Here is a 23,505-nt window from a genome sequence, read left to right as displayed (position 1 = left end):
GTGATTTAAGCACTAAGTAGTACCCAGGACAATAAGATGCCGCTCTGAGAGCAGTACTGCACTTACATACCTTGTTATATATTCCTGGGTATCATTAGAAACTGTGTTTTATTAAATCCATGCACTGTAAATAATGTGTTAGTTATGTTGCCAAGCACTTCTGGGGTGTGCATCAGAAAGGTACACCATGAATGGTGGTAAATTGCCAGTGCTGGTATTTTTAGGCAGCATTACATCCCACTGCTCTAGGGCAGAAAAGGAGCTTCGTAGTAAACAAAAAAAATCTGTATTGTGTGCAGAGATATGTACCTATTTGTTTATATGGTTAAAGAACAAGTCATTATGAGTGAGATGCATTTGTGCCAAAACACCTCAGCTTCACAAATGAAATACAATACAAAAGTGCCCCCTCAGACGCGCGCGCGCACACACACACACACACACACACACACACACACACACACACACACACACACACACACACACACACAAACAACCTCATAATTTAAACATTACAGAAATATGCTTTTGAGACAATTTAAAAGGCACACAAACAAGAGTTTTCTTTTTCTTTTTTTTTTAGGGGAGAAAGCCTCACAGCACCCCACAACCTCTCTGAATAAAATGTTAATTGCCAAATCAAATGTACCTTATTTCTCGCTCTTGTGAATGGCTACCCCACAGTACTCATATTACTGGTATAGTCCCTCCCCAGTTCAAACAAGATGTAATAGTCACTATTCCTAAAGTATCCTCCTCATTGCCAGCTTAATAATAACACATATTTGTTAACCAGGTAGGCTCGCTAGACACACAGTCACTTTTCAGGGGTAACTCAGCAGCAACATTTGGTTAAGTGGCTTGTTTACAGAAACTACAGCTTGCAACATTAATCTTTGCACCAACTGTCAGCTAAAGAGTTCTGCCTTATTTTAATTCTATGCCCATTGAAAAAATATTGAGTAAAATTCTGTATGATCTAATGATTGATCCCTACAGATATGGAAATTTTCACTGACTGCATGCATGGATTTAGATCAGGGCACATTATTCTTACAGCCATTTACTTGCTAACATGCATAATATGTTCAACTCTGGAAACAAATAATATGCAGCTGTCATATTTATAGATCCTATATGAACATTTATATTTGCTAACCATTTCTAAATAAAAAAATGCAGGATCTCAGTTGTGGTCCTTTTACACTACAACCATTCTCAGATTACTTTTGGCATAGAATCTTCTCCATCACAAATTCCTCCAATATCAGCATTTAGGATCATAGGATTATAGATTATAAAGGCAAACAGCCCAGAGGCCATGAACACACATTACCAGTAACCAGTACCAGGCTCTACAGTGTTTTTCCAAGAGGGTGAGGCCTGTAAGTCCCAATGAAAATGTAAAGGTATCAATTTAATCATCCAAGCTACACTTTATGGATGACAAGGAATCACATTACTTCACCTTCAGAGGAGTTTTTTTTCCAGAAAAGGGACAGAACCTTTTTTTTTTTTTTAACTTCTTGGCAATGGTTTACATCTCTAGTTCTAGTGCTACATGCACTATATGAGTTACTAAGAAAAAGGATGACAACTACAGTAGTATCCCTAGGGGCACAATAAGGGAAGCACAAATCTTTCTTCAGCAGTCTATAAGACACAGAGTACATCCAGTTTCTCGTAGTAAAAACAGTTTTTTTTCAGACCAGAGACTTTATTTGTTAGGAACCTCTGTTGCTTTTCAAACTTTTTTTAATGTGTCTAGGCTAGCAACCCAACCCCGTAAAAACATTAAGTGCTACTAAAATAACAAGTGCCTGGAAAGGACTCATTGCCTGATGTACCAACTGGCACACAGAGGACGAGAGAGAGTGAGATTTATGGTACATTATATCCAGCAATGGGTCTGACATGAGTGGAATATAATGTAACTCTGACTTATTTGCATTTGGAAGAAGTAACCTTGGTGATCAATTGCAAATTATGGAAGGATTTCCTGACTTCAGTAGTAATGTACTGAACAAAGTAGAGGAAGCTATCTATTCAGGTGCCTAAATCTCGGATCACTGTCTTTCCTGATAATGATGTGTTCATAGGTCCATAGGTGTGTACTAGGCTAATAACTACTAGGGCCTTTTTAAGCCTAGCCATGCATCTCAAATATCTGACCAGTTCTGGAGCCCTTGATAAGTGTAAGCAGTGGCTTGGGAGCAAGGGAGCCCGCAGGATTTTTTGCAGGGGGGGGTGCAAACCCAAGCCCCTCCCACTCAGCCCCACCCCCTCTGTTGCCCCCACCCACTCAGCCCCACCCCCCACCCATGCAGCCATTCCAGTGTCCCATTACTTGGCTATTTCTCCCCATTTCTCATAGACACTGTTCAAATCTCTCAGTGTGCATACTGTTTTATGCTTTACTTCTACAATGATTACAGATATCTGGATTTCATTTACAACTTTTATTTCAAATTTTATAGCACAAACACTGATAGACATTTACTAAATCTAAACAAAGCAATAGTCTTACAATGAAAACAGACTTAGCATTAAAACTTCTCTACCTTTGAAACCCACATTCACTGAAACAGCATCGAAACCCACATTCAACGAACATACATCTGGCCAGTGGCAGGGTAAGTTTACCTTTGGCCTGTTTCCAAATCATAGGCTCCTTGCACACATTTTCAGAACCATGCAAAAGTTCTTTGATTCACCTTCCTGACTGTATTATTTATATTTATTAATACTGTATTAATTATACTACATAATAATTAAATTATATTCCTTGTATAATACAGCACCACTTGTTAAGAGTGTGTTTTAAATTTATAGTTCTGAGCATTTTTCCTTTAAGCAATGAAACAAATCATATGAACCAATAATGACAACCTGCCCAATTCAGAACATTTCAACCATAAAGGGCCACTCAAACTGCTGTCATACAATCCACCAATATCAATCAATATGCAGAATCTCTGCAGAAGTAAAAGTCATCTGAATAATTCCACATTAAAGAGATCTGAAACCAATTAAAAGGTTGTTGCTAGAAAAAAAACTTTATATTTCAGTGTTTCATTTACAAATTCAGTGCCTGTTGCCCTTGAAGAATAAATTGCCTGTGCTACATTAAAATAAATGGTAAGTTGGTATATTGCAATAGGGAATGGGTAGCAGGCTGAAAAACAGGTTCATAGTTATTAGGTGTCTCATCCAAAGGAGGACATACTAAGAACTGCAGTACCATACCCCCCTTAAAATACAAATGTACATGCTGTATGAATAGAACCTACAGCCCTTTGCATCAAGATGCAAGTATGCTACCTGCTGTGCTAACACTGCTTTAAAATTCTATACTACAATAATGATACCATTTGCTAAACAAAACAGTTGTACATTTTAAGCAGATTTAGCATGAGCAGCAGTAACCTTTGCTTCCCTTGAAGCTCACAATTCCTTGAAAATGCACTTGAAAATAAATTCCACCTGTTAGAGCTAACTAGGGCATTTCTCTCTCTCTCTCTGACTCTGTCACACACACACACACACACACACACACACACACACACACACACACACACACACACACACACACCCCTCAACTTCTTAGTGCAAGAAATACATAAATAGATTTTTTCAAAGTTACAACTGTAAACTCTGTGTGACCATGGTGTGTGTTTGTTTTTGACAGAGAGGTATAAAGGAACTCATGGTTATGTATATAGTTGAATCTCTCTGTACTGAAGTACTCCCTACCATGATGCTGCTTTAATAAATAGTGTGTTTGCATTCAGAAACTTTTACAGTTTTTATACTGAATTTTATAGCTACATGAATTAGAAAATAACCAATTTCCTTTTCAGAGCCTAAGCTAAAAAGTCCACTCCTTACAAGCACTGCTTCCCCTGGAAAACATCTATATATGCATCATCACAGAGACCTAGTTCAAGATCGATGACAGCACTCCTTTAATGCAGGATTTCAATACCTGCCACAAGTTCAGGCCTATCACCCGAGATGAAAAGGTGATGGTGTCTACATATTCTTAAAGAACATTTCATCTCCAGACTTGCTAGGTGAGATAATGACATGGAATTCCTCTGCATCCAACTTAGCATTAACAAAACTCCTTACTGTGTCATACCCAACTATAGGTCCCCTCTATGTACCCCATCAGTCCATATCTCCTACCTAACTAATATGGTGTCCCTATGCATTAAGCCAACACCATTATTCTAGGAGACTTCAATCACATTTTCTTCCAAAATTGCCATTTTGAGGAAGGATTATTAGGGGAGAGAAACATATTGAGCCAAAATTGGGGACAATGGAGAGGCTTGGATATTCCTAATTCTACAAAGCGATTTGCAGATACCTCTCAACCTCTTAATGCAGGAAATCTGGACAAGGCCAAATATATTGGGGGAACATACAAACACTACTAAAAATTGCTCTTGTATAAACTTAAGACAGTTGATAGAATAACAGGTCTTGCATTAGCATGCATTTTTCTGAAGGTTATGATGTCTGAAACTCATGTCTGTCATTTAGTGACTTCATTGTATGAGGAACAAACCAAAAATAAGAAGCAAATATCTATTCATTCTGCAAAAATATGGACAACTGAGAGGTATAGTTCAACCAGGGCTGTCTGAGATTGCTACCCCCCCCCTCACAAAATCATGGTCGAATGGAGCCTCCCCCCTGCAGCCATTCCAATGTCCCATTCCTTGGTTATTTTGCCCCATTTACCATAAATACTGTAATGTGCATACTGCTTTACTTCTGCAATGATTTAGATTTCATTTGAAAGTTTTATTTTGCATTTTACAGCACAAACCCTAATAGATATCGGTTAAACAAAGCAATGCAGTCTCACAATGTTAATAGACTTAGCATTAAAACTTCTCTGCCCTTGAAACTCACATGCATTGAAACAGCATTGAAACCCACATTCAAAGAAAATACATTTTGCCAGTGGCAGATAAAGATTAACTCTGGGCTGTTTTCAAAATCATAGGCTCCTTGAACATGAAACATACACATGCTCTTTGATACACCTTCCTGACTGTATTACATTATATTCCTTGTACAATATAGTACAGTTGTTAAGAGGGCATTTTAAATTTATTGTTTTGAACATTTTTCCAGTAAACAATGAAACAAAATGCATACGCCAATGACAAAACTGCCCAGTTCAGAACATTTCCATCATAAAAAGTCTACTCAACCTTCTGTAGTCCACCAGTATTAGTAAGTATGCACAATCTCTGAAGTAGTAAAATCCACATTAAAGAAATCTGTAACTAATAAAGAGGTTGCTGCTAGCAAACAACTTTATATGTCATTGTTTCATCTACAAATAAAGTGCCTGTTGCCCTTGAAGAATAAATTGCCTTTGTTGCATGCATTAAAAAAATGATAAGCTAGTAATACCGCAATAGGAATGGATAGGAAACTGATAACGGGTTCATAGTTACTAGGTATCTTTGCCAAAAAGGACTGCAGCATCCACCCCCTTTACAACACAGTACAGTATCAGCAATGCATCTACCTACTGTGGGAGTAGAACCCACAGCCTTCAGCATCAAAAGCAAGTACACTACCTGTTGTGCTATTAACAATGCAAGCAGACTAAGCATAAGCAGCACTAAACTTTTGCTCCCCTGCAGCTCTCAGCTCCTTATAAAATCTACTCGACACTCAGCTGTATCTCTGAACTTTGCAGCACAAGAAATCTGGAAAAAGCCAAAATTTATTGGGGGGGGGGGCAAAAGGCCAAAAACCAGGGACACATTTTAAACATTGCTTGTATAATGTTGGAAAGTTGCTAGAATAAAATACTGTGTTACCACCACACATTTCACTGCCACGTCTTGAGCCCAGGAGACCCAGTGCAAAACAGTCAGAGCAACATACCACTACACCAAATCAGCTGTTTTGTGAAAGAGGAAGACTGAAACTTAAATGGCTACTATTTAGTGAATTCAGTTCTCACCATAGTACAGCTGTCAACCTCTTAGCAAACAACACCCGGACAAAGCCAGTAATGGGGAATATAGCCCCCAAACATATTCAGTGAATTCAGTTCTTACCATAGCTCTCAACCTTAGCACAAAACCTGGATGAAGCCAATAATGGGGGGAATACAGTCCCAAAGATAGGGATACATTTCAAATATCCATCTTATACACTTAGAAAATTGCTAGAATAAAACCTTTTGTGTTACCATGCACTTTCTGAAGAATATGAAGTCTGATATTCAAATGAGTGTCATTTTTTTAACATTTGTTAACCAGGAAAGTCTGCTTGGAACAAAAGCTAATTTTTAGCAGAGGCCCAGGGAGAAACACTCCAGACAGACACATGTTTTTGTAAGATGGGAGGAAACAAAAACAGGGAGGGCATACAGATTCCACACAGAAGGTAAGGCACCCCAGCCAAGAATCAAACCAGAGAACATGTAGCTGTCAGGCAACAATGCTAACACTGCACCAATGCACTACTGGCTTTGTAAGGACACAAATACAGAAACCACATATTTTATGAGGAACAGAACAAGTATGAGGGAAAAACTTGCAACATTTTTACAAATGGTGGTGGGTAGGGAATTCAGGCTCTTGCCACTTGTACCCAAGGTACAGGGTTTAAGCCTTATTCTCTACCCACCACCATGTAGCACCTGGGGCATTTCACACACACACACACACACACACACACACACTTACTTCTCTTCAATGGGAAACGTACTCATAAAACGTAGGCATCATGTCTGTCTCATTTTAAAATGCTAATGCTGCAAGCTTTGTCACTACTAATTGTAACATCATAGGTGTATTATATAATGCAGCTAGTCCAAGAGTTTGAACCTTTCTCCACAAATTACACCCAAAATGAAATAAGCATCCTTTACATATAACCTCATTCATATTCACTTTTATACTTTTCACAGCAGCGACTTCAAAATTGCAGAAAATATAGCTAACATTACAAGTTAAACCATTAGTATTCAACAGTTGAAGTAGTGCCACATCAAGTTGTATAAGTTTAATGATTTTTTACTCGATAGGCAGTAAACAAGAGGAACACCTTTACTATAGGCTCCATATTTCACTACAGTATGTATGGTATATAGTTGCCTGCATGCAAACAGTTCCTTTTATGAAATAAGTACCGTCCATGATGAGCCATACGTCTGACATACTCAAATCAGAATTTTGGACAGTTGTTAACATCACCACTATATTATCAGTTAATGAGTCGGACATTTTCTTTTGTATAAATTCCCCTCCTTTTAAAGAAATCCCTGCTGCATTAATATTTAATAAAGTTAAGACAGTAGCTATATGTCTCCCACTATACTTTAAACAAGCTCTGCTAACTTGTTGCAGTAAAGCTCTTCTACTTGGATGTGTAGCAGCAAATTCTACTGACGAAGATGCAATTGCATCACCTACAATAACACAGGCTGAAGACCGAGATACTTTAGCTCTCTGCTTCAAATTAAAGCAAGCAGGATACGTTTCTATTTCACTAAGTTCATCGGAGTGATTATGTGCAATGGATTTTACCAATGCTTCACCGGAGGTAACACAACCTGTTATAGCACTTTCCTGACCTATTTTGAGAAGACTTATACTTACAACACCAATACTTTTGTGTCTTAAAGCACTTCTCCAAATAATATATAAAGCCTTCGATTACTAACATTTCTCCTCCTCTTTGGGATTTGGTAGTCTGATACACATCTCCATCATTCCGGGCTCGTAGCATAGCACATTTGCCATATTTAGAACAGGTACATTGTAGAACCAGGTTAAACGATTAGACTAATTTAAAGGCACAGTGCATACTCTATAGATTGTTGCCATGTTCAGAGAAATAAGTTCCTGAGATATGTACTTTCAACAAACTGCATTTTTGTCAAAGTGGAGTCCGTGAACTACCGTTCGGTGGAGTGTAATTTTTGATAGGAAGAAGTAGACTCATATAACACGTCCCATCTTCAGAAACCATTTTTCACACACACACACACACACACACACACACACACACACACACACACACACACACACACACACACACACACACACGCACACACACACACATGCACATGCCCCATCTTCAGAAACCATTTCACACACACATTACTCACTCTGAAAGTGTCCCATCTTCCGTCCGTTTCAGTTCCGCTCACTCGCAAGTGTCCCATCTTCAAGTCCACCGTCCATTTAATTTCCCGCTTGCGAACCCGAAACCGTTCGTTTCAGTTCCCGCTTGCAAACCTGAAACCGTCCGTTTCAGTTCCCGCTCGCAAACTTGACACTATGTGCACTGCGCGATGATGTCAGCGCGACTGGACTTCTTTCTTCTTAAAGAAGAATGCCCTTAAAAAAAAAAAAAAAAAAAAAATTTTTTTTAAATTATAAGATTAACTAGTCAGCCGATTCCAGGGGGGTGCAAGTGCACCCCCTTGCACCTGCCTGCGGGCGCCCTTGCTTGGGAGATGAAACATTTAAAGGCAGGGACCTGGGAGATAAACCATTTACAGGCAAACTGTGTCCATTAGAGACATAAGTGCCAAACCAGGGATGAATTTCCTGTTCCCCATTGAATTGTTGAAACTATTCTTGAATTGGGTTAAGAAGGGGTAGTCTCATACCTGACTCCATAGCAGATCCTATTTATATCACAGACAAGGTCTAAATATTTAGAACAGGTAAATCTGGTGCTGCTTATTTTGTGGAGAGGCAGGAGGTTCATCAGGGTGGGGTCTGACAATGCCTTGGATACTAAGCATAGATCTGCCCTCAACAGCCTGCAGGAGACAGAATACAGTGACAGAGCTTTGAGGTGGTCTCCATAGGATATGTTACTTACTCCCTGTATTCTTTTGGTGTGAACCACCAGAGGTTCCTTACTAAAAGAATACAGGGCATAAGTAATATGTCCTATGCAGACTGCCTCAAGGCCCTATCCCTGTATTCTGTTTCCTATAGGCTTTTGAGGGGAAATCTATGTCTGGCATACAGGGCATTGTCAGATCCCACTCTGATGGACCTCCTGCATATCCACAAAACAAACAGTACCAGAATTACTCGTTCTAAAGACTTAAACCTTGCCTGTGATATATATAGGACCTGCTGGAGAGGTAGGTATGTATCACAGAGACTACCCTGTCTATGGAACAGGCTCCCCATCCATTTAAAGCAGAGTTTCTCCCTAATCCAATTCTAGTGCAACTTGGACAATTGGATGGGAAACCGGAAATTCATCCTTGGCTTGGCACCTATGTCTCTGATGCAAACAGGTAACCTGTAAATGGTTTATCTCCCCGGCCCATGCTTACACTTATCAAGGGTATCAGAACTCATCAGAGATTTGGGATGCATGGCTAGGCTTAAAAAGGCCCTTGTGTTCGTTAGCCTAGTAAACACCTATGAACCTATGGAAGTTCCAGCTGTTGGATGTGCCTGGTTAGGTAAATACCAAAGGGGGTATTGTACTCGATGATAGGTCTGACAAATGCTGATTACAGTGGAACAATGACGTCCTTGGAGCTAGATGCCATAAATTTGTTTTTAAGTTACACAACATAATATGATTTCCTCACTATTATGGACACATGATAGTCAAAGGCTAGATTACTGTCTATAAGTGTCCCCAAGTCCCTGACTCTTGGGTTGACTCTTAGGGATGCGTTTTCATTATGATTGTTACTAGGGGTGGGTGACTCCCAAAGGATACTATTATACTTTTCTTTGCATTTAGTTTTAGTCCATGGCTCTGACACAAGTTATTTGTCTGTGCCAGCCCTTCCTGGAGAACATTAGTGCCAGTGCAGGATTCTATGATTACTTCTAATTTGCAATCATCTACACATTTTGTCATCCAGAGGCCATTGACATTGGCTTTGACTACAGAGAAGTAAATGCTAAAAAGGAGCAGTCTCAGGGCTGATCTCTGAGGGACACTGCTCGTGACTGGCCTCTTTGTAGAGGTGGACTCCCCAGTTCTAACTTCCTGGGTCCTGTTTATGAGTCAGCTATACCTAACATTTTGGGTTTATCAGCAGTGCCTGCAGGGTATTGAGTCAAATGTCTTAATCAAGGTAGGCAGTGTGAACTATTTTGCCCTCATCCATTGCTTTGGTGGCATTCTCAAAAACTTCCATCAGGTTGAGTAGGCATGACCCACCTTTGACAAAGCAAAACTAGGTCGGGGCCAGTGTCTGGAGGTTTCCTATATCATTTTTGATCATTTTCATGATAATTCTTTCCATGGCTTTGTATATGACACTAGTGAAACTTAAGGGACTACCTTTGTGCAGAGGGATGGCTGTTGCTGTTCACCATTCATGAGGCATGAAGCCTGTTTTGTTGCTGTGGTTAAATAGTGATTCCAGAGGCTGTACTATGTCATGATTCATACTATTTAGAAGGCATCCTGGGATTTTGTCTCAGTCTAGCAATGCTGTGTTCTTGACCTTAGAGAGAGCATTGAGGACCTGCTCCCTGGTGATAATAGGGGAGTTATATTTGATGGCATTTTTCTGAGGGGTGGATGAGGGGGAGAGTGGGCTAAAGTTAAAATTGAATTTGTCCGCCAGTAGGTTTGCTATATCCCCTGGCTCAGTATAGGTGACTGCATTAACAATGAGCTTTACATACAATTGCGTATTGCTTTTAAGGTTGCAAACATAGCTAAACAGTGCCTTGTCATAGTCATTAGCCTTGGATGCCTAATCTACCTCATATTTGTCTTTCGTAGACTTAATTTGTCCTCTGAGTTGTTTGTTTAGTATGAGAGGTGGGTTGTTTTTGAGTTAGTTTGTACTTATTCCTCTTATGTTGCTATTAACATGCTTGAACAGGATTTCTTTGAACAGTTTCACATAGGCAGCAGTGTTCTCAGCATTTATGGGGGGCTTGAAACTTTACCTGGGTATCACTTAATAGTAGGAAATTGTCCTAAAAGTAGTTCCTAACCATTCCAAGATTAGTTGGTTACAGGTTTTTATTTTTATTTAAAAGGAGATTATGTTATAGTCTGACTTTACCAGAGAGGATGTTACTCTAGGAGTGTGCAGCACTCTTCCATATTAGTGAGAGCCAGATCCAGTATGTTCCTGGCAGGCATACTGACAATCTTGTCCAGGGAGTTTGTATTTACAAAATCCAGGAATCTCTGTGCCTGTGCATTTAGTGCAATTCCCAGTTAATAGTGGGGTAATTGAAGTTGCCCATGAATATGGTATTGGGTTGGATGGTGAGTGTTTCCAGTAAGTTTTAATACATGTTATGGGTTTTTTGGGTCATAGAGGGGCACCTTTAGCTTGCAAGGAAGTGGTATGGGATTTTGCCTGTGGTGATTTGAACATGGAGAAGCTCAAGTACATTGTCCTGTTTGACCGGCCTTAAGGTATATTTATTTTTGATGTAAATCGAGACACCTCCACCTTTAGTCCCTGTCTATATAGTACCTAGTCAAAAGGTGTAGAAGGCATTATAGCCTTGCACTGCCGGTATGCTCTCCGTGGCTTTAAGCCATGTCTCAGTGACTTCAGAGACATCAGCATTCTCTCTTGGATAAGGGGAGCTTGTAGGGAGTGGAGTTTCTTGTTTAGACTCCTAACATTGAGCCATAATACCTTTAGATTTTCTTGGTTTTGATTTGTTATGTTGGAAGTACTTTCAGTTTGGCATTGCCTAAAAAGGTACTAGGGGGATGACAATGTTTTAGCTAATATTTAAAAGGCTAGGGAGGAGAGGTGCAGACCATCACTGGCAAAACAGCGTGATCTGTTAACCATCTTCTTCCATGCTGACAAATATTGCGCTCTCTTAGAATAACACCAGAAACTAAGCCAATTATTAAAGTCAATCATCTTTTGTTCGTACTGTGACATCATCCTTGGAGAAGGTAAAATACTGCTCAATGCTAGACTTATACCAGCCTGGGACACATATTCTGAGAGCTCCATGATGTCTCTCTTCATATAGTCTAGGGAGGAATGTCTCAGGTCATTTACACCCACAGGTTGGGAGGTTGGCATAATGGTTAAGGTATTTACCGTAGAGACACAAGATGCAGGGTTTGATTCTGACATGGGGAAATTCACTAGGGTTAAAATGGTCTGCAAGGATAGTTAGCTTAGTATGAACCTATGAACATGGACTATGACTGAGTCACACTGGTATTTGTGGTCCAATGACCCGATAGCATGCATAATGTGGTGTATCCAACTGACAATGACTTTTTTCCTTACTCAGCCTGGTGAGAGGGACATCAGTGTATCTCACAGTGGAGTCTCCAATGACCAAAATGTTGGATCGTGTTGTGACTTGCCTTATAGGCTTAGAACTATAGGTTCTGTGAGATATGACCTTATGTGTTCAGATGGGTGCTGTTTTGAAGGAGTGCATTTGGGGTTTCTCTGGGTATTTGTTATGAGTACTTAATCTAGGAGTATTTTGGGATTTAGGAAGGTCGCATTGAAGTGCCTCAGCATACATGTGTCTATGTGTCTGGTTCATCCTGTATGTGATGAATGCAGTGGGCGTACTACTGATGACCTGATTGACATTAGGAGTGCTTCTATGTGTGAGCTTTGCCTACAGTGACACTACATAAATCCATCTCTTACATACCATATCAGCTTGTTTGAGAATTAGCTGGCTGTCAGTAAACATGAATCAATTTCTCCATTGCCTCTGAATGCCCATATCCACCAATCTGATGACAGGGATAGTGGTAAAGTTCATATCCATGGCAACAGGCCCCTTTTTCTGATTAGACAGTTGCAGTGAGAATATAAAGTAATGTCAGGAGTATCTGGTTTGCAACTCTGGGGGTAGTGCTTGTCACTGCAAACTAATTGCCCTGGGTGCAACTAAGTGACGGTGAAATTATAAGATGGTTTTACAGGAAAAATGTCAACTCAAGATGATTGCATCTATACAGGGCACTTGCAAGAGGGGAAGCTACTAAAGTAGCCCTTGATGTTGTCAGTGATGTACTATGCATTGATTAGCTGTTTCCTAAGGTGCATGATACTATATTTCTTTGGTGTTCAGTTTCAGTCCTTTTTTTAAACATCAGTTCTTAACTCACGTTAGTTTATTTTGAACGGTAAATGTATCTACAGGGACTTGATGAGTATGCCCAGTTTGTAATCATTAGCAAATTTTGTTAACTCAAGATCATTGTTACCAGTTCTGAGGTCATGTAAATAAAGTCTGGAAAGTAAGGGACATAGCACAGTTCAATGGGAACACAACTGTTCACCTCTTCTCTGTTTGAAGATGCATCACCTACATGGACAACATGCTATCCAAGTTACCACATAAGCATCACTGCTTAACGCCATTAACTTATTCATGATTCCTTCATATGGTATGATGTCAAATACCTTGACCAAATCAAGATAGGCAACATGAACAGCATGCCGATTGTCCGCCACTTGAGTGACCTTCTCAAAGAACCTGACAAGATTTATCAGGCATGGTCAACCTTTTATGCAGTCAGACTGTTGTGGGTTTATGAGGTTGATAATAATGATGCACTCACTGGTTTTACAGATCAGATATGTATGGCTGATAGGTCTGGTAGTTTCTAGATCTATGGTGGATCTACTCTTGTAGAGTGGCATCACTACTGCAATGTGCCAAGTTTTGAGAGCATAAGGTGTAGCTAGGCTTATATTAAACAGTTTAAGGAGGGGTTCTATGCATGCCTGTTTGACAGTATTAATTAGACAATCAAGTACATTATCATGGCCCATGAAATAAGTGTTTTTGGTCTCTGAAAGTACCTTAAGGACATATCCCTTAGTAATGGTGGTGGGGATGGGAAGTGACTCATGGATGAGTGGAGCTAGGATTGGAGTTTTCTGGGAGAATCAGCAAACTTTTTTGTCAATATGTTTGCAATGTCATTTATGTTTTAGTGGGAAGTTCCACTGTGGAAAAATTCAGAACAATGTTGTGAATTATTTCTTAGTCAGCTAACACTGATGAAGCAGGTGTTGCAGTCATCTTTTGCTTCTGATTCTGGCCAAAGTTCATGGGATAAATTACTGGTCCTTGTTCTGACCTTCATTTTCGTAATGAGTATTTGTTAATACTATTCTTATGCTATGGAGCTCTATTCTTACTTTGCAATTTAATTCACTTCTTTTGTTATACATTTGTTTATACTGACTGATCAACAGTGCAGTTCAGTTTTGAAATTCCCAATTTATTTGGTTCAATGGGGGCTGTGAATGTCAATGCATTTATTTAAATGGTTACAAAGATCTTTAGAGTAGCTGGCTGCATATCAGAGGTCAACTGCAGAAATAATGTGGATAAATTTAAAGATTTCATCATATGGTTGCATGAGATTGGCCTTTCTAAACTCTAAAGAAGGCGTTGTTAGTTATCAGGAGAATGGAGGTTTTGAGACTAAAGGTCACAAGCTGGAGGTCTGACAAAACCAGTGAGGGGCAGACCAGGGGAATGGAAAAAGCATGAGCTGAGTTTTTGAGAGCTAGGCTGAGAATATTTCTGCCACTGGTGGGACTGACAACAATTTGATCCAGGGAGGTTTTGTTTACACAATCAAAAAATAAATAAACGTGCATTACCTACATTGGAAGCGTAGGTACCCCAATCCTGGTAGGGATGGTGGAAGTCAGCAAGGGTTAATGAGCTGTTGCTTGTAGAGATATTTTCTAGAAAGCCAAGAATTTTGCATAACCACCTGGGGCACATAAATGGAGTATTAATAAGCTATAAATAGAGAGTACGACTTACCTAAGGGAAGCTGGAGTTTGAAGAGTTCACTGTGGGAGTCTCAGGATATCAGTCTAGAAGGCATATGGTCACTGACAAATGCAAAGACTCCTCCACAGTTTTCAATGGGCCTAAATGCATAGTATGCACAAAACCCAGATACTAAGGGAGTTCTTTCCTTTCTTTTGAGCCATGTCTCAGTAGCTACAAATACATGGATATGTTTAATATGCAGAAACACCTTGAGATTAGGCAGTTTTTTGTTAAGACTCCTGGCATGGAAAATATACACCTTTATGTTGTCCAATTTGAGATTACATGTTTTTGTTAAGCTGGGATGTTGGTTAGATGATCATGATCTAAAAAAAGCACAAAGGAGGCCAGCTAAAGCTCTAACCAGTAAGCAGAAACACTCAAACAATAAATGTAGCTCACCCTTTGCAAAGCAAGCTTGACTGTCAGTTATCTTACCCCGGAGAACACATACTGGATCCCCCTGATATAACACCAGCTGCTTAGCTAAATGTTGAAACCCGCTGCAGTGAGATAGGCCTTCTGCCATTTGCTCTGCTGTGATACTGGAAAAAGATAAGTGCTTATTTTCAACTGTTTTCTGCACTTCTGTTTTACCCCCCCCAGCTGCTGTTGGGGTCTTAAAGTTGGTGGCTTTGAGTTGCCCACATCTAGTATAAAGTTGATACTGGACACTACCCTCAGTCACATTACATCAGCTCATTCTACTGTTTATAGTGAGAACTTTGTAAAGGCTCACCCCTTTAGCTTTTCAACCTTGACTTATCTCCTCACTTTTTACTAAAAATGTACCTTTTCTTACTTCATTTTGCTGCTTGTGCTTAGGAGTTCAACTGCATTTAATTTGCCATATTTATTACTGCTTGTCGGTAGCCTCATTAAATTGATGACAGTATTCTACTGAATTACTGCTTTATTAGTGCTGTCTGTTACTGTTGTGTTTGTGACCTACTGTTTTAAAGCAATCTACTGATTAACTATATTTCATTGCTATCTATTGCAATTCATTACTGTTTAACTGCATTTTACTGCATTTTGTTGCTGTTTAACTGTAGTTTTTCATACTGCGAGTTCTGTTCTTCTGACTATAAGTAATTAATCTGTGCTTCATTGTGAGGTTTTTCTTTTACTGTGTTCTTAACCTTAAAATTGAGTAGCATAGTCTAGATACAGCTCTGCTGCATCCAGAGCTTCAGCTACATGGTTTGTAACCCTTTTTGAGGTATTCCAACTACAAATTTTCCCTTAGCAGCACTTGTGTTATCATCTAGTAGTACTACTCTTAGACCTTCCTCCCTTTACCCTCTTAGCTCCTTCAGTTTCTGACAAATATGGATGGACAGTTTCCTATATTTTTCTCCTGCCAGTCTGAGTGATATGGGCATCCAGAGACAGTGTAGCAACTGCCTCATGTACATGGACAATCCTCTACTGCTACCACCTAGGAACACAATTTGTGAGAGATGCAATTACATCAAGCACCTAGTGTCATTGCTCTCTCCCCCACAAACTAGTATATCTGGCACTGAGAAGGATGGCAGCACAAATACCACACCTCAAGCACCACCCACACATATGCAACACCCCCCACAAATACAGAGGTCCTCAACAAAAACATACTCAAACAAAAGAGACCTCCGAGGCATAAATGCACACAAAATCCATGGCCCATCATATCACACACCACACATAGTCCACACACCTGTGTCTCACAGCCATTAAGACCTAAACATAAACCCAACATATTAGTCATAGGAGACTTCATTGTGAGACACACAAATGTGCCCCTCACCAGGCTGGATAAGGAGAAAGTCACAGTTAGTTGTTTGTCAGTGTCAGAATACACCATATCACCAATGCACTCAAGTCTCTCAACAGGTACTATTATGACTCTGTCATAGTCCATGTTGGAGTGAATGACTTGAGACATATCTCCCTGGATTATATGAAGAGAGTCATGATCGAGCTCGCTGAGTATGTGTCTCAGGTAGGTATGTTCCTAGTCTTAGGCAGCATTCTGCTGTCACGCAGAATGATGCCTCAATACAAACAGAAAATGATTGACTTTAACAATTGGCTTAGTTTCTGGTATCATTTCAAGGGGACAGCATGGGATGACATAACTGACAAACCCTGATGCTTTGCCAGAGATGGACTTCATCTGTTTCCCTTGGGCTTCAGGCTCCTGGCAAAGGCTGTTACCTCCTCCATAGTGCCTTTTTTAAGCAATGCCATGAGCTCAAAACTACCAACATGAAAATTTCATCAAAACGTAAATTAAAGGTCATGTTGCTAAATGCTAGGAGTCTAAACATGAAACTGCACTCATTGAAAGTATTCTTAACCCTGGAAGAAGATGGCATTTGTGCAGTTACAGAAACCGGGTTCAAAGATGCAGAGAGCACCCCAGCCATACCAGGTTACTCATCCTTTCATTCTTTCAGACCGCAAACTGTGGGCAGCAAAACAGAAGGAGGTGAAGTTGCAATATACATTAAAGACATACACACCTCGAAGCTGGTCAAACAGTATGATGCACAAAAACACTCCAGGTACAGTTAAGAATTGACAAGACTCATATGCAAATCGGAGCTAGCTATAGGCCTTCAACTCTGACTCAAGATGCCCACTCCACCTATCTGGACCTTTTCAAATCTATCAAGATTCAACCCTTTACCCTGATCCTGGGCAACTTTAACTATCCAACCATAGACTGGAAGAAATACGCATGCCATAGCACAAATGTCCAGAGATTCCTTGATTTCTTCAATGCAAATGCCTTGAACCAGTTGGTTGACACCCCCACAAGAGGTGAAAATATCTTGGACTTGGTAACCACTTCAGCATCCCTACAATGTCATCATCCCTGGTAAGATCTAACCACAAAACAGTCGCATTCGAAGTCACCATCTCTCTTGCCCCCCCCAGCTAGGGTCAAACAAAAAAATTTCTCCAAAGCTGATTACAACCTCCACAGGAACTAGCACATATGTCCAAACCTACACCAAAGTACTATATGAGCATTTATATAGCTGCATAGAATCAGTAATACCAGACAGGACAAAATCATTCTCCTCAAAGAAGAGTAAACCTGTCTGGTGGACATCTCCATAATAGAAGGTAAAAATTGCTGCCCAGGACCAAGAAGGACCAGGTGCCTAATTGGAAGCAATCTCTCCTTAGCCTGAACAAGCAAATAAGAGCACTAGTGAAATCCTCCAAAGCAAACTTCGAGTCCAAACTGGCCACATATACTAAAGACAATCATAAAGCCTTCTTCACATATGTCCACACTCTCAAGGGAAGCACCCAGATCTGCTCAGAACTGATGGTCAAGGACATCACATACACAAATGCTGTAGATATAGCCAACCTGCTGGCAGACAGGTTCAGTGAAAACTTCACTTCTCTGTCCCTCCCCATCAGTAAAACAGGACATCCCCAGTACCTGCCCTCCTCCCATTATCTCTTAGGGAGCAAGTTATCACTGCCCTTTCAAAGGCAACAAATACAGCCTCTGTGGGACCTGATAACATCACAGGCTGCATCCTACATGAACTCAGGGAGGAGCTTGCAACACCATTAGGCACCCTAGTCAACCAAAGCCTGAGTACCGGCTTTCTCCCAGCTGAGTGGATGACAGCTACAGTCATCCCTTTGCACAAAGGCAGAGCATCCACTGATCCAGAAAATTATATACCCATCAGCCTAACTAGCCTGATCTGCAAGGCCATGGAGCAGATTATCATGGACCTCATTAACAAGGACATTGGCATCCTCCAGACACTTGATCCCACACAGTTTAGTTTTGTAAAGAGGAGGTCATGCCTGTTAAATTTTGTCAACTTCTTTGAGACAGTCACCATGGCCATAGATGAGGAGAAGATGGTTCATGCCGCCTACCTTGACCTGCCCAAAGCCTTTGCTACTATTCCCCACTCAGGTACAATAGATAAACTCTCTCAACTAGGCAGAACCCACCCAGTCAAAATAGGGAAAACCACCTCAAGTAGTAGACCCGTAACAAGCAGTGTACCCCAGTGATCGGTCTTGGGGCCTCTGCTGTTTGGGATATACTTCTCAGACGTGCAGGCCAAGTCTAGTGGGCTATGGCTGAGCAAGTTTGCAGATGACTGCAAGCTGGGTGCTGTCACCAACTCCCCTAGTGATGTGGACATCCTCCAAGAGGGTCTCACCCAAACAAATGACTAGTGCCAGAAACATGGCGTCAAACTGAATGCCAAAAAATGCATCATCATCCCTTTTGGGGAGAGAGACGTCCCCAAAAATTATCATACTGATAATAAGGTACTAAGCACGCAATCAGTCATGAGGGACTTGGGCACCCAGGTTGATAGCAATCTGACTTTTGAGCACCATATTACCACCATTGTACAGAAAGCTTTCTACATGGCCCACCTCATTAGTAAGGGTATCTCATCCAGGGACAAGGAGGTAATAACATCCCTGTATTCTTCCCTTATAATACCCATTATTGAGTACAATGCCCCTTTCAGCATGTACCTTACAAAGCACATGGAGCAGCTGGAGAGACCACAGAAGTTCCTCACTAGGAGAAGTCAGAGCCTCAAACATCTACCCTGCACAGATTAGCTAAAAGCCCTGTCCTTCTACAGAGTCCTCAGAGGTGACCTCTCTCTGGCATACAAAGCAATCTCAGACCCTACCCTGATGGGACTGCTGCATATCCACAAGTCAAGCTCCACATTAAGCAGAGTACCTCATTAAACATTTTAAAGTCCAACCTGGATAACTGGAATGGGGAACAGAAAATATACCCCTGGGATTCCACCTGTGTCCCTGCTGGACAGTGGCATAGGATGCTGACTTGTTGGAACATGGGCTAAATTCTTGGCTATGCTTATAAGGGCCTCAAGGCCAATAGCCTACTAATTTCCTAGGATCTTATGAGCCTATGATTCTAAATGTGTTTTCCTGAGAAAATGACCTATAGTAGAACTCCAGAAACCATTTATTGCAGCCTTAAGTGAGTGCAAAAGGTTCCTCACACTGCAGTCTTGCTGTAAAGACACATCAACCAATAGTCATGCACTAGGATTTCACCTCAGTAGCAGTCACAAGGCCAGAACTAGTCAATTTTTCACTTCTGCCACAAAATAAAAAAGTGATTTCACTCAAACCAAGGTCAATAAAATCAGCTAGAAACTTTGCGAGCATTATTAGTGTACTCAGTGTAAGCAAACTTCAGCAAAAGGCAATTAGCCTGATGGTCCTGGCTTTCAAACATTGCCAGATCCAGCTTAAGCTAATAACAAACTAGAGTCTTGTTTGTATCAATGGAAAGTAAATAGAAAAGGCCATTTCTACAGCAACAGAAAAAAATCAGAGATCGCTCAGCAGAGCACACACCAAACCACCATCAACACATTTGAAGTTCACCTCAATAGCAAACAAAAGTCCAGAACTAGACAGTTTTTCCTCTTCTCACAAACAAAAAAGTAATTTAAATTCAAAGCAGTGTCACTAAAACCAGCTAGAAACCAATCGAGCAGTCTGAATATAGTCAATATTAATCTAAAAATTGAGATAATGACATTTAGCCTGATGGTCATGGTTTCACTAGCAGAATGATTCCAAGTTAAAGTTAGTAAACTGTAATCGTCTTGCATTCCAGAGGCTCACTAATTGTCCTTCCTAATTTCATTTAATAATCTCACCACCTCCATTCATCCTTCTCATGTAACACTGCATACTACACAAATGATATTTTTATGCACGACTCTTGACCAAACATACCTAGTCTAAACAGATGATGTAAAACAATGATGTACTCTGCAACTGGACAGCCACTAAACAACTTACCCAAAATGCAATCAAAACAGCCACAATGCTTTTTAGCTCTATACATAAACAAAAAACAAATAAATATCTACACTCCCCAAAACAACCAGTAGAGATACCTTGGCTTAATGCTTTATAATATTCTGTCCTTCAAATCATATATAGAAATAACATGTGACAGAGCTACACAGCAGCTAAATCTATGCTACTCTGTTATCCAACCATTTAGCTTTCCCGCCAGGGAAGCTGTCAGCCAAAAAAAGTGTTAATGTCCAGAAATGAGTATGCAGTGACTCAAACCTTACTCAACTCCTCCCAAAATATGCACTCTGCTCATGAAACAGTAAACTCAGTATGTAGGTTTGTACATTTTTCTCCTGGGGGAATGAAAGGTCTGCCTCACATTTAAAAGCCCTAATTGATTACCCCAACCGCCTGAGTGACTCTTCTTTCTCCCTTTACTTTTATCGTACTCCATAAGAGGTACTGCCCCCCCACTACTAAACAGTATTCTTTTCTCACTCTATGACCCCCACAGTGAGAATGATATTTCAGTAACTCTGCAGAGACCACAGCTCAGCAAAGCAAGAAGCTCATCTAATGTAATGTCTGCCCACTCAAATCACACACAGAGCTACATAAGACAAAATGTATTTATTTATTTTACTTATTTATTTATTTTGTATTTGTTTATTGGGAAAGTCCGACTGGGTAGTACTCATTTTCAGAGGAGGCCCGAGGAGAAAAGCTCTATTTGCTTATGTTGCATTGTGCTAAGTTCCAGTTATACAGAGAGTAGTTACATTTCTATTTACATTTATACACAAACAGTAGTTACATTTATACATGCTAAGATTTTACAGAGGTGGAAGTTACTAAAGAGAATGCCCACATGCAACTTAGGGATTGTTTTGCCATTTCATTGAGAAGTTGAGAGCATTTTGTTTAAGTAGAGTATTTGGAGAGTATCATTCTGTGAGAACAAAGTCTTAACCTGGTGATGAGCATGTGCAGGTTTAAAACGATTGTGTTTGTCAGATAGTTTGATTTGTGAGGAGAGCAGAGTGAGTCTCCAGTAACATTACTTGACTTGTTTGTAAAGAAATAATAATTTTTAACTAGAACAGAGATCCCCTGCTGGACAGTAGGGCAGTAACAAGTTTTGCAGTGCAGGGCATTTTTCTGGATGATGAATGAGTTTGTGAGTTGCAGTTAGTTTTGAATATCTTACGTAGTTCAAGCTAGTTTAATTGCTTTAGGCTATGACAGGGTTGGGTCCTATGAGGGAGAGTGGTGGTAAATTTATCTGCTTTATTGTGCCAGGAGGCAAGTTTTTTTCTTTGAGTATTGTTTAAGTGTGTTAGGATAGGAGCAGTGTATAAAACAGCTGTCAATAAGACGGTGCCATTACTAGGAAAAAACTTCCTAAGTACCTCAAAAAGTCATACTTATGCACACGTTTTATCAAAAAATGCTAAACAAGCTAAATTCATTGCATACATAGGCAAAGCCACATCAAAATAACTAGCAATACCTAAACAAATTGAATATTAATGTTTAGTGATTTCTTAAGAAATCCAGAATGCTTAATTGTAAATATATAAACCCCTTCCCTGACCATCCTCAAGCACAATCTAGACCAATGGCTAGGGAATTGTAAATTGAATCATGGGGTGGTACACATGTCCCTTATGGTCAGAGGCAGTTTGTAAAAATAGTCAAAATCCCACTTGCTAACCCTTGTTAACTTTCCTCTAGGGACAGAAAATTGGGCAAAATTTGGGTAAAACTGGCTAGGCTTTTAAGGGCTCTCGATCCATTAGCCTAGTAATCTCCTATGAACCTATCTATATGTGTAGTTTTCTGTAATTATGAATAACTCATTTCTATTACACAAGGTGAACCTCATAGTTTTTAATGGAAGTACAATTCTATTATAGAATTTATTATTTATCTGAGATTTCCATAATGTGTTGATTTTACCCCTTGTAGCCCTTTGACTTTCTGCCATTTAAAAACTTTGTATAGCTAAGCAAATTGTCATCTGAGTTGTCATCATCTAAACTGTTTGTATTAATATTCTTTATTTATGAAACAATTACCAGGTCATAGCTGAAAAGCATAATTGGATCACTTCACTAGCCTGCTTAACTAATCAATAAATAAATAAAAAAATAAAATACTAATCCCAAGATGGCAAAGAAATGAAGAAATGGAAAAACATGGTAGTAGGCAGCACCAACTGCTTCTTCTTCTTCCTCTTCTCTGTATTTGCAATGATCTCCAATTTGGCAAGCAAATTAGAAAATAGTATTGTTCAATAATCTGGACTTGCAGTCAGCAGTACTGCTTGGCATCTAGAGCATTCCATGAGAGCTAATCAGCTGACATTTGTGCATCGAATCCTGGATTATGTGCCCTATTACCATTTATCAAAAATGTGCTGCTGTAAAATCACAAAGCATCTTGAATAGTAGTGGTGATGCATATGCGCATGTGTGTTTGTGCGCACGCATGTGTGTGTGTGTGTGTGTGTGTGTGTGTGTGTGTGTGTGTGTGTGTGTGTGTGTGTGCACGCGTGTGTGTGGGTGTGTGTGGGTGTGTGTGACTAATCTTAGACATCATCATGTCTTAATATGTTGCTCTGAGACAATACAAAATAAGATATTTTCATGAGTACTTTTCATTTTGAATTAGTCTGAGATGTGCAGTGTTTTGAACAAAGGAATATCAATATACTTCAACTGAAAAGTACTGCAGAAATGCCTGTAAGTTAAATAGAGTTGTTCATCTTGTGATTTGGCATTTAATGAGAACAATATAACTGGTTACAGTAATGCTTTTTAGCATTTTGATTCAATAAACCTTACGCAGGCCG

The sequence above is a fragment of the Protopterus annectens genome, chromosome 7.part1 (genome assembly GCF_019279795.1).
Source record: "Protopterus annectens isolate FY-2018-M chromosome 7.part1, PAN1.0, whole genome shotgun sequence".
Lineage (NCBI taxonomy): Eukaryota > Metazoa > Chordata > Ceratodontiformes > Protopteridae > Protopterus > Protopterus annectens.
This window is presented reverse-complemented; position numbering follows the sequence as displayed.